Source organism: Oncorhynchus kisutch, linkage group LG18 (genome assembly GCF_002021735.2).
Source record: "Oncorhynchus kisutch isolate 150728-3 linkage group LG18, Okis_V2, whole genome shotgun sequence".
Lineage (NCBI taxonomy): Eukaryota > Metazoa > Chordata > Actinopteri > Salmoniformes > Salmonidae > Oncorhynchus > Oncorhynchus kisutch.
The window spans coordinates 2,869,236-2,883,100 of NC_034191.2; the positions used below are offsets into that span (position 1 = coordinate 2,869,236).

The window sequence follows — 13,865 nt, forward strand, 5'->3', positions numbered from 1 at the left end:
AGGTCGTAACATACCACACAAGCCAACAGGCACACGTCGGTCCACGACCCGCAGGTCGTAACATACCACACAAGCCAACAGGCACACGTCGGTCCACGACCCGCAGGTCGTAACATACCACACAAGCCAACAGGCACACGTCGGTCCACGACCCGCAGGTCGTAACATACCACACAAGCCAACAGGCACACGTCGGTCCACGACCCGCAGGTCGTAACATACCACACAAGCCAACAGGCACACGTCGGTCCACGACCCGCAGGTCGTAACATACCACACAAGCCAACAGGCACACGTCGGTCCACGACCCGCAGGTCGTAACATACCACACAAGCCAACAGGCACACGTCGGTCCACGACCCGCAGGTCGTAACATACCACACAAGCCAACAGGCACACGTCGGTCCACGACCCGCAGGTCGTAACATACCACACAAGCCAACAGACACACGTCGGTCCACGACCCGCAGGTCGTAACATACCACACAAGCCAACAGGCACACGTCGGTCCACGACCCGCAGGTCGTAACATACCACACAAGCCAACAGGCACACGTCGGTCCACGACCCGCAGGTCGTAACATACCACACAAGCCAACAGGCACACGTCGGTCCACGACCCGCAGGTCGTAACATACCACACAAGCCAACAGACACAAGTCGGTCCACGACCCGCAGGTCGTAACATACCACACAAGCCAACAGACACACGTCGGTCCACGACCCGCAGGTCGTAACATACCACACAAGCCAACAGACACACGTCGGTCCACGACCCGCAGGTCGTAACATACCACACAAGCCAACAGACACACGTCGGTCCACGACCCGCAGGTCGTAACATACCACACAAGCCAACAGACACACGTCGGTCCACGACCCGCAGGTCGTAACATACCACACAAGCCAACAGACACACGTCGGTCCACGACCCGCAGGTCGTAACATACCACACAAGCCAACAGACACACTGGCTGGAAGTATACGAAACATTTCTAACGCATCTTTAAGATCCTATTCTGGACTTCCTACCTTTGACATTGACCTCTGGGGAGGAAGAGCGTTCATCTGGATGGGTTACACTGTATCCTGTTGACAAATACAATTTCATTTGATTTTCATTTGATTAGAATAATTAAAGATTTCATGGGTACATCCCAACTGGCACCAACAGTGTTCCCTGGGTAGGGAATAGGTGACAAATCAATGTGTCGCAATGAATTAAAGAATGTTTCCTCTGGTTCTACAGCACCTCTAATACATCCAGCTCTACAATCAACAACAACAACAACATCATCAACAACAACAACAACAACAACAACAACAACAACAACAACAACATCAATGTGTTAAAAAGATGAGAAGAGAAGCCCATGGAGAGACTATAGGTATTCCCCACTGTGTTTGTCTTTACCTTGTTAAAGAGAAGTGCCATACTAAATGTCAGCCGAAGGTTGCCAGGCGAAGGTTGCCAGGCGAAGGTTGCCAGGCGAAGGTTGTCAGGCGAAGGTTGTCAGGCGAAGGTTGTCAGGCGAAGGTTGTCAGGCGAAGGTTGTCAGGCGAAGGTTGTCAGGCGAAGGTTGCCAGGCAGGAGTGAACAAACGACAAGGACGATATACAACGTTGCAGATGAGGACACAGGTCCTGTGGCTCGACGAAGGTGGCTGGCAGCACATATTGATCATGTCACCATCTGAACAAAGTGGCATAGCTGGATGAAAATCAAGTCATCATGCCACTAATACACACACACACACAGGGCGCTGCTGCCTCACTGTGGGCTAGCAAGGTAACACACTGTCAGGTGGGTTGGAGATGGTAGAGAGGCCCTGTCCACACAGACCCCAGAGAGGCCCTGTCCACACACAGACCCCAGAGAGGCCCTGTCCACACACAGACCCCAGAGAGGCCCTGTCCACACACAGACCCCAGAGAGGCCCTGTCCACACACAGACCCCAGAGAGGCCCTGTCCACACAGACCCCAGAGAGGCCCTGTCCACACAGACCCCAGAGAGGCCCTGTCCACACAGACCCCAGAGAGGCCCTATCCACACACAGACCCCAGAGAGGCCCTATCCACACACAGACCCCAGAGAGGCCCTATCCACACACAGACCCCAGAGAGGCCCTGTCCACAAACAGACCCCAGAGAGGCCCTGTCCACAAACAGACCCCAGAGAGGCCCTGTCCACAAACAGACCCCAGAGAGGCCCTGTCCACACACAGACCCCAGAGAGGCCCTGTCCACACACAGACCCCAGAGAGGCCCTGTCCACACACAGACCCCAGAGAGGCCCTGTCCACACACAGACCCCAGAGAGGCCCTGTCCACACACAGACCCCAGAGAGGCCCTGTCCACACAGACCCCAGAGAGGCCCTGTCCACACAGACCCCAGAGAGGCCCTGTCCACACAGACCCCAGAGAGGCCCTATCCACACACAGACCCCAGAGAGGCCCTATCCACACACAGACCCCAGAGAGGCCCTATCCACACACAGACCCCAGAGAGGCCCTGTCCACAAACAGACCCCAGAGAGGCCCTGTCCACAAACAGACCCCAGAGAGGCCCTGTCCACAAACAGACCCCAGAGAGGCCCTGTCCACAAACAGACCCCAGAGAGGCCCTGTCCACAAACAGACCCCAGAGAGGCCCTGTCCACAAACACACCCCAGAGAGGCCCTGTCCACACACACACCCCAGAGAGGCCCTGTCCACAAACAGACCCCAGAGAGGCCCTGTCCACACACAGACCCCAGAGAGGCCCTGTCCACAAACAGACCCCAGAGAGGCCCTGTCTACACAGACCCCAGAGAGGCCCTGTCCACACAGACCCCAGAGAGGCCCTGTCCACACACAGACCCCAGAGAGGCCCTGTCCACACACAGACCCCAGAGAGGCCCTGTCCACACACAGACCCCAGAGAGGCCCTGTCCACACACAGACCCCAGAGAGGCCCTGTCCACACACAGACCCCAGAGAGGCCCTGTCCACACACAGACCCCAGAGAGGCCCTGTCCACACAGACCCCAGAGAGGCCCTGTCCACACAGACCCCAGAGAGGCCCTGTCCACACAGACCCCAGAGAGGCCCTGTCCACACAGACCCCAGAGAGGCCCTGTCCACACAGACCCCAGAGAGGCCCTGTCCACACAGACCCCAGAGAGGCCCTGTCCACAAACAGACCCCAGCCCCTAGTTACTTCCCCTAGCCCCTTGTTATTGTGGTCGTCAAAATTTAGGAACCAAAAATGAAGGAACCAAAAATTAAGAGAAGATAACAGAGTGAAGTCACATCATGCAGAATGAAGTGTAAGTGAGGCCATAACGGTAGCTATGCATGGCATGGGTGCACTACTTTAGACCAGGGCCCTATTCCCTTTCTAGTGCACTACTTTAGACCAGGGCCCTATTCCCTTTCTAGTGCACTACTTTAGACCAGGGCCCTATTCCCTTTCTAGTGCACTACTTTAGACCAGGGCCCTATTCCCTATATGCATGGCATGGGTGCACTACTTTAGACCAGGGCCCTATTCCCTTTCTAGTGCACTACTTTAGACCAGGGCCCTATTCTCTTTCTAGTGCACTACTTTAGACCAGGGCCCTATTCCCTTTCTAGTGCACTACTTTAGACCAGGGCCCTATATCCTTTGTAGTGCACTCCTTTAGAGCAGGGCCCTATATCCTTTGTAGTGCACTACTTTAGACCAGGGCCCTATTCCCTTTCTTGTGCACTACTTTAGACCAGGGCCCTATTCCCTTTGTAGTGCACTACTTTAGACCAGGGCCCTATTCCCTTTCTAGTGCACTACTTTAGACCAGAGCCCTATTCCCTTTCTAGTGCACTACTTTAGACCAGAGCCCTATTCCCTTTCTAGTGCACTACTTTAGACCAGAGCCCTATTCCCTTTGTAGTGCACTACTTTAGACCAGGGCCCTATTCCCTTTCTAGTGCACTACTTTAAACCAGGGCCCTATTCCCTTTCTAGTGCACTACTTTTCACCAGTGCCAATAGGGAAATAGGGGGCCATTTGGAAGACAGTACATGGCTCTCTATGTTTATGGGGCTATAGGATAACATCACGGGAGATCCCTGCTAAGCAGCGTACTGAGAGACTGACACAGACATGGTGCTCCTGAACTGAAGTGATGAGATCCACCTTCATATCTGACTGAATCTGGAGCCAGACTGATGGAACGGCTGAAGGGGAAGGATATGAGGTTGAGAGGTCATGAATCTGGAGCCAGACTGATGGAACGGGCAGAAGGGGAAGGATATGAGGTTGAGAGGTCATGGGATACAAGCCAGGGTTCATGGGATACAAGCCAGGGTTCAGGGTTCACTTCAATCATGAAGTGACCTGAAACTGCAATAGCAAATGTTTTTCAATCAGAAACAATTGGAAACATTATTTCAGTGACAACAAGGAGGGATTTACATATGATACATCGTGCCATGTGATAATATACATTCACCCTGGCACAATAACAGGGTCATGCACAGTGGTGTAAAGTAGTACTTAACAGAGAACATCCCTGGTCATCCAAACTGCCTCAGATCTGGAGGACTCACTAAACAGAGAACATCCCTGGTCATCACTACTGCCTGTGATCTGGAGGACTCACTAAACAGAGAACATCCCTGGTCATCCCTACTGCCTCTGATCTGGAGGACTCACTAAACAGAGAACATCCCTGGTCATCACTACTGCCTGTGATCTGGAGGACTCACTAAACAGAGAACATCCCTGGTCATCTCTACTGCCTCTGATCTGGAGGACTCACTAAACAGAGAACATCCCTGGTCATCTCTACTGCCTCTGATCTGGAGGACTCACTAAACAGAGAACATCCCTGGTCATCTCTACTGCCTGTGATCTGGAGGACTCACTAAACAGAGAACATCCCTGGTCATCCCTACTGCCTCTGATCTGGAGGACTCACTAAACAGAGAACATCCCTGGTCATCCCTACTGCCTCTGATCTGGAGGACTCACTAAACAGAGAACATCCCTACTGCCTCTGATCTGGAGGACTCACTAAACAGAGAACATCCCTGGTCATCTCTACTGCCTCTGATCTGGAGGACTCACTAAACAGAGAACATCCCTGGTCATCTCTACTGCCTCTGATCTGGAGGACTCACTAAACAGAGAACATCCCTGGTCATCTCTACTGCCTCTGATCTGGAGGACTCACTAAACAGAGAACATCCCTGGTCATCCCTACTGTCTCTGATCTGGAGGACTCACTAAACAGAGAACATCCCTGGTCATCACTACTGCCTATGATCTGGAGGACTCACTAAACAGAGAACATCCCTGGTCATCCCTACTGCCTCTGATCTGGAGGACTCACTAAACAGAGAACATCCCTGGTCATCCCTACTGCCTGTGATCTGGAGGACTCACTAAACAGAGAACATCCCTGGTCATCCCTACTGCCTGTGATCTGGAGGACTCACTAAACAGAGAACATCCCTGGTCATCCCTACTGCCTGTGATCTGGAGGACTCACTAAACAGAGAACATCCCTGGTCATCACTACTGCCTGTGATCTGGAGGACTCACTAAACAGAGAACATCCCTGGTCATCCCTACTGTCTCTGATCTGGAGGACTCACTAAACAGAGAACATCCCTGGTCATCCCTACTGCCTGTGATCTGGAGGACTCACTAAACACATATGCTTAGTTTGTAAATGAGGTCTGAGTGTTGGAGCCCCTGGCTACAAAAACAAGAAAATAGTGCCGTCTGGCTTTATGTAAGGAAATTTAAATGATTTATACTATTACTTTTGATACTTAAGTATATTTTAGCAATTACATTTACTTTTGATACTTAAATATATATAAACTAGTATGACTTTTGTGTAGTTTTTCCTCCGCTGGTCATTGTCTCGGGGTCTTCAGTCTTGGTAAAGTGACATTCCAGCCTGATGTGTTTAATACTTGTCATAATATAATAATCATCTGATATTGATTTTGATAAGTCTTTCTACAATCCAGAGTTCAAGGGCAGATAGTGATCAATAAAATGTATCAATATTAAATCAGCTCAGATCAAATTGGGTTTTATGGAATGATAGAAATGTCTCTTCTCTTGGAGCGATGGATTCACTGAATCATAGTTATAGATCAGAAACCCTCCTGATATCAGGACAGAGACAGATCAATAAACCTAACCCATCTCATCTCTCAGGGTAATGCAGCCTGCTCTTATCCAATCCTACAGTTAAGAGGTCAAGGAGCAAAGAGAGTCTCTGAACAATTTAGCTGAAAAGCTATCAAGGCAGCGATAGAGTTTTCAAGCTTCATCATTAGGGTAATATAGTGTAGATTAGAGTATAGCAGGGTGGGATCAGAGCAGAGTATAGAGGGGTGGGATCAGAGTATAGAGGGTTGGGATCAGAGCAGAGTATAGAGGGGTGGGATCAGAGTATAGAGGGTTGGGATCAGAGCAGAGTATAGAGGGGTGGGATCAGAGCAGAGTATAGAGGGGTGGGATCAGAGTATAGAGGGGTGGGATCAGAGTATATAGGGTTGGGATCAGAGCAGAGTATAGTGGGGTGGGATCAGAGTAGAGTATAGAGGGGTGGGATCAGAGTATAGAGGGGTGGGATCAGAGCAGAGTATAGAGGGGTGGGATCAGAGCAGAGTATAGAGGGGTGGGATCAGAGCAGAGTATAGAGGGGTGGGATCAGAGCAGAGTATAGAGGGGTGGGATCAGAGCAGAGAGGGGTGGGATCAGAGCAGAGAGGGGTGGGATCAGAGTATAGAGGGGTGGGATCAGAGTATAGAGGGGTGGGATCAGAGTATAGAGGGGTGGGATCAGAGCTTCTAGAGAAACTCTCTTAACCCATAAGTCTAAACCCTGTCTAAGCTGGGGGAGGGGGTATTTTTAGTTCATACCAAGGATCATTATGCTATTTGATGTTAAAGTATCAGAAAAAAATGTCAATGAAAAAGTAATTTTGGCCTTACTGCTATTAGCCAATAGCAACACATAGTCCTTACTGCTATTAGCCAATAGAAACACATTGAATAACAGATAGTCCTTACTGCTATTAGCCAATAGAAACACATTGAATAACAGATAGTCCTTACTGCTATTAGCCCATAGAAACACACTGAATAACAGATAGTCCTTACTGCTATTAGAAACACATTGAATAACAGATAGTCCTTACTGCTATTAGCCCATAGAAACACATTGATTAACAGATAGTCCTTACTGCTATTAGCCCATAGAAACACATTGAATAACAGATAGTCCTTACTGCTATTAGCCAATAGAAACACATAGTCCTTACTGCTATTAGCCAATAGAAACACATTGAATAACAGATAGTCCTTACTGCTATTAGAAACACATTGAATAACAGATAGTCCTTACTGCTATTAGCCAATAGAAACACATTGAATAACAGACCGTTCCGGAAGCTTGTGAGAAGACCAATTTTCAGGATGTCTCATGGTCTGACAAACACAGCTCTGTCACATTTCACCGCAGATCAAATCAAATGTATTTGTCACATACACATGGTTAGCAGATGTTAATGCGAGTGTAGCGAAATGCTTGTGCTTCTAGTTCTGACCGTGAAGTAATATCTAACAAGTAATCTAACAATTTCACAACAACTAACTTATACACACAAGAGTAAAGGAATGAATAGGAATAAGTACAAAAATGTATGAATGAGTGATAGCCGAACAGCATAGGCAAGATGCAGTTGATGGTATAGAGTACAGTATACACATATGAGATGAGTAATGTAGGGTATGTAAACATTATATAAAGTGGCATTGTTTAAAGTGGCTAGTGATAAGTTGATCAATTTTTCCATTTATTAAAGTGGAGTTGAGTCAGTATGTTGGCAGCAGCCACTCAATGTTAGTGGTGGCTGTTTGAGATAGAAGCTGTTTTTCAGTCTCTCGGTCCCAGCTTTGATGCACCTGTACTGACCTCGCCTTCTGGATGATAGCGGGGTGAACAGGCAGTGGCTCGGGTGGTTGATGTCCTTGATGATCTTTTTGGCCATCCTGTGACATCGGGTGGTGTAGGTGTCCTGGAGGGCAGGTAGTTTGCCCCCGGTGATGCGTTGTGCAGACCTCACTACCCTCTGGAGAGCCTTACGGTTGTGGGCGGAGCAGTTGCCGTACCAGGCGGTGATACAGCCCAACAGGATGCTCTCGATTGTGCATCTGTAAAAGTTTGTGAGTGTGTTTGGTGACAAGCCATATTTCTTCAGCCTCCTGAGGTTGAAGAGGCGCCACGCTGTCTGTGTGGGTGGACCATTTCAGTTTGTCCGTGATGTGTACGCAGAGGAACTTAAAACTATCCACCCTCTCCACCATGGTCCCGTCAATGTAGATATGAGTCCCTCTGCTGTTTCCTGAAGTCCACGATCATCTCCTTTGTTTTGTTGACATTGAGTGTGAGGTTGTTTTCCTGACACCACACACCAAGGGCCCTCACCTCCTCCCTGTAGGCCGTCTCGTCGTTGTTGGTAATCAAGCCTACCACTGTTGTGTTGTCTGCAAACTTGATGATTGAGTTGGAGGCATGCATGGCCACGCAGTCATGGGTGAACAGGGAGTACAGGAGAGGGCTGAGAACGCACCCTTGTGGAGCCCCAGTGTTGAGGGTCAGCGGGGTGGAGATGTTGTTACCTACCCTCACCACCCGGGGGCAACCGGTCAGGAAGTCCAGTACCCAGTTGCACAGGGCGGGGTCGAGACCCAGGGTCTCGAGCTTAATGACGAGTTTGGAGGGTACTATGGTGTTCAATTCTGAGCTGTAGTCGATGAACAGCATTCTCACATAGGTATTCCTCTTGTCCAGACGGGTTAGGGCAGTGTGCAGTGTGGTTTCATCGTCTGTGGACCTATTTTGGCGGTAAGCAAATTGGAGTGGGTCTAGGGTGTCAGGTAGGGTGGAGGTGATATGGTCCTTGACTAGTCTCTCAAAGCACTTCATGATGACGGAAGTGAGTGCTACAGGGCGGTAGTCATTTAGCTCAGTTACCTTAGCTTTCTTGGGAACAGGAACAATGGTGGCCCTCTTGAAGCATGTGGGAACAGCAGACTGGTATAGGGATTGGTTGAATGTTTTCCGTAAACACACCAGCCAGCTGGTCTGCGCATGCTCTGAGGGCGCGGCTGGGGATGCCGTCTGGGCCTGCAGCCTTGCGAGGGTTAACACGTTTAAATGTCTTACTCACCTCGGCTGCAGTGAAGGAAAGTCCGCATGTTTTCGTTGCAGGCCGTGTCAGTGGCACTGTATTGTCCTCAAAGCGGGCAAAAAAGTTGTTTAGTCTGCCTGGGAGCAAGACATCCTGGTCCGTGACTGGGCTGGATTTCTTCTTGTAGTCCATGATTGACTGTAGACCCTGCCACATGCCTCTTGTGTCTGAGCCGTTGAATTGAGATTCTACTTTGTCTCTGTACTGACGCTTAGCTTGTTTGATAGCCTTGCGGAGGCAATAGCTGCACTGTTTGTATTCGGTCATGTTACCAGTCACCTTGCCCTGATTAAAAGCAGTAGTTCGCGCTTTCAGTTTCACGCGAATGCTGCCATCAATCCACGGTTTCTGGTTGGGGAATGTTTTAATCGTTGCTTTGGGAACGACATCTTCAACGCACGTTCTAATGAACTCACACACCGAATCAGCGTATTCGTCAATATTGTTATCTGACGCAATACGAAACATATCCCAGTCCACGTGATGGAAGCAGTCTTGGAGTGTGGAGTCAGCTTGGTCGGACCAGCGTTGGACAGACCTCAGCGTGGGAGCCTCTTGTTTTAGTTTCTGTCTGTAGGCAGGGATCAACAACAAAATGGAGTCGTGGTCAGCTTTTCCGAAAGGGGGGCGGGGCAGGGCCTTATATGCTTCGCGGAAGTTAGAATAACAATCATCCAGGGTTTTTCCCACCCTGGTTGCACAATCGATATGCTGATCGAATTTGGGGAGCCTTGTTTTCAGATTAGCCTTGTTAAAATCCCCGGCTACAATAAATACAGCCTCAGGATATATAGGTTTCCAGTTTACATAGAGTCCAATGAAGTTATTTCAGGGCCGTCGATGTGTCTGCTTGGGGGGGGAATATACATGACTGTGATTATGATCGAAGAGAATTCTCTTGGTAGATAATGCGGTCGGCATTTGATTGTGAGGAATTCTAGGTAAGATGAACAAAAGGACTTGAGTTCCTGTATGTTGTTATGATCACACCACGTCTCGTTAATCATAAGGCATACACCCCCACCCTTCTTCTTACCAGAGAGATGCTTGTTTCTGTCAGCGCGATGTGTGAAGAAACCAGGTGGCTGTAACGACTCAGATAGCATGTCTCGAGTGAGCCATGTTTCTGTGAAACAAAGAACGTTACAGTCCCTGATGTCTCTCTGGACTGCTACCCTTGCTCGGATTTCATCAACCTTGTTGTCAAGAGACTGGACATTGGCGAGTAGTAGTGGTGCGCGATGTGACCGTCTACGGAGCCTGACCAGAAGACCTCTCTGTCTGCCTCTTCTACAGCATCGTTGTTTTGGTTCGCCGGCTGGGATCCGATCCATTGTCCTCGGTGGTAGGCCAAACAGAGGATCCACTTCGGGAAAATCATATTCCTGGTCGTAATGTTGGTGAGTTGCTCTTATATCCAATAGTTCCTCCCAACTGTAATACTGCATAGTATTTAGTGCTGCTCTACCTTCTTAACAACATTATCAACAAGGCAGGTCCTACAGGCCCTAGTTTCTACCTTCTTAACAACACTATCAACAAGGCAGGTCCTACAGGCCCTAGTTTCTACCTTCTTAACAACACTATCAACAAGGCAGGTCCTACAGGCCCTAGTTTCTACCTTCTTAACAACACTATCAACAAGGCAGGTCCTACAGGCCCTAGTTTCTACCTTCTTAACAACACTATCAACAAGGCAGGTCCTACAGGCCCTAGTTTCTACCTTCTTAACAACACTATCAACAAGGCAGGTCCTACAGGCCCTAGTTTCTACCTTCTTAACAACACTATCAACAAGGCAGGTCCTACAGGCCCTAGTTTCTATCTTCTTAACAACACTATCAACAAGGCAGGTCCTACAGGCCCTAGTTTCTACCTTCTTAACAACACTATCAACAAGGCAGGCCCTAGAGAGAGGTTTGTTCTATACAGGGCTGGTTCTATACAGGGTTTGTTCTATACAGGGTTGGTTCTATACAGGGCTGGTTCTATACAGGGCTCACAGACACAGTGCTGGTCGGCTAGTCTACATGATGAGATTAAGGTTAAGAGAGAGGTTTGTATTTGTCAAACGGCAGTCGAGCATCGATCCTCATGTCACCAGAATAAGACTCATTATTTATTGGAAAGGAGCATCAAGCTCATCACCGTTTCACCACCCTGTTCACCACAACACATTTCATCTGTAGCCTGATAAACTGTTTCCTGAGTCGTAGTGGGAGGACCACACAGCATGTAATCACATGACTCCAAGTTGACTTATTATTATATCAATATTGGCTCAGAAAGGCATTTTCACATAACTCATTTTACGGCACTGAAAGACCCCACCATGTCGAACGAACAAATTATACGTCTGCATATAGCATTGTACAGAAACTTCTTGTTTCCCTCACAGCTGTCAGGATTTAATTTATTTAGATGATATGCTTGCTACTGTGGATAGAAACGTGGAAACACAGACAGGAAAAAAGATATCCAGGTGGACACCTGACTGGGGAAGTAGATAAAGGGCCTCATTGACAAAATCTCAAAGTATCCCTTTAAGAAAAGGAAAACAATAACAGGAAAACAGAAGAATTTCAGCTTTATTTTTCTTCACACAAAAACTAAAAGGTGTCATTTCTGATTTGAACCATAAGGACATGTCCACAACACAGAACCCTGTTTTTTAAAAGACATGCTTCACTGAGGAAATTCAACAGAAGTCAAACATTATTCTTTTTTGTTCCATTTGGGTTTGAATTTAACAACTTCTACTCCAACTGACATCGAGTTACAAAATCTTTTTTTTTTAAAGGTCAAAATTTAAGGGAACAGGGCTGCTCCTGCCTCCTGGACTCCTCTCCTGCCTCATATCCCCAAAGTCGGGTCAGTGGCATTTCTCTTTGAGGAGCAGATTCACCCGAACCTCTCATCTGATGACCTTTTGCATGTCTCTGTGTGTTTGTTATATTGAGATAGAAGAGAGCCGTGTCTGCAGACAGCCAATTAGGGTAAACCTTTTGCACTTTCAAGAGTAGTGCACATTTTCTCCAGACAAACACTGTCAAAGACTGACAGGGAAACATCAGGTGAACAAACAGAAATACCTTTTATAATAAACAAGAGCTGTTCATACATTGGCCATACTGATTCAACTCAAACTATGAACAACACTGTCGATCGTGACTGCATTAAACAGCAGGACATTTATTGTCTGTTGCCAAATGCTCAGAGGGATTACAGTCATATCGTTCCCCAGTTTCTCCCGATTTGACCTTCAAACAGGCAGCATTGGAGACAATTGATTCATTTAGACATGAGTCACACAAAACACACCACTAGAACTGATTGGATTATCTTTAAACCAATCACTGCACATCTCACACCACTACATCTGATTAGCTTTAAACCAATCACTGCACATCTCACACCACTACATCTGATTAGCTTTAAACCAATCACTGCACATCTCACACCACTACATCTGATTAGCTTTAAACCAATCACTGCACATCTCACACCACTACATCTGATTATCTTTAAACCAATCACTGCACATCTCACACCACTACATCTGATTATCTTTAAACCAATCACTGCACATCTCACACCACTACATCTGATTAGCTTTAAACCAATCACTGCACATCTCACACCACTAGATATGATTAGATTATCTTTAAACCAATCACTGCACATCTCACACTCTGTCTACGTCCTAAATAGCTCCCCATCCTCTTTGAAGTGCACTGGGGCCCTGGTCTAGAGTAGTTGACCATAAGGGAATGGGGCCCCACTTACAGTTTGTATGGAAATACCTCCTGACACACCAGGAGTTCAGCTCCAGTGAAATACCTCCTGACACACCAGGAGTTCAGCTCCAGTGAAATACCTCCTGACACACCAGGAGTTCAGCTCCAGTGAAATACCTCCTGACACACCAGGAGTTCAGCTCCAGTGAAATACCTCCTGACACACCAGGAGTTCAGCTCCAGTGAAATACCTCCTGACACACCAGGAGTTCAGCTCCAGTGAAATACCTCCTGACACACCAGGAGTTCAGCTCCAGTGAAATATGGTTACCATGATCATCATGTGTGTAAGGTGTCAGTTTAATATCAGTTACCATGATCATCATGTGTGTAAGGTGTCAGTTTAATATCAGTTACCATGATCATCATGTGTGTAAGGTGTCAGTTTAATATCAGTTACCATGATCATCATGTGTGTAAGGTGTCAGTTTAATATCAGTTACCATGATCATCATGTGTGTAAGGTGTCAGTTTAATATCAGTTACCATGATCATCATGTGTGTAAGGTGTCAGTTTAATATCAGTTACCATGATCATCATGTGATCATCACCCCTACACACACACACACACACACCCCTACACACCCCCCCCCCTACACACACACCCCCTACACACACAACCCTACACACCCCCCCCTACACACACCCCCCTACACACACACCCACAACCCTACACACACCCCCCTACACACACCCCCCTACACACACACCCACCCCCCTACACACACACCCACCCCCCTACACACACCCACCCCCCTACACACACACACACACACACACCCACCCCCCTACACACACACACCCACCCCCCTACACACACACC

General features: G+C 48.0%; 1 long non-coding RNA gene across 1 annotated transcript; it reads right to left on the reverse strand.

Moving 5' to 3' along the window:
- Positions 1–11,814: 11,814 nt before the first annotated feature.
- On the reverse strand, positions 11,815–13,645 carry LOC116354846 (uncharacterized). Its single transcript, XR_004204083.1, has 2 exons — positions 13,085–13,645; positions 11,815–13,047 (listed from the first exon to the last, which is right to left on the reverse strand). It is a non-coding gene; the product is annotated as an uncharacterized LOC116354846 (long non-coding RNA).
- Between the last annotated feature and the right edge of the window lie 220 nt (positions 13,646–13,865).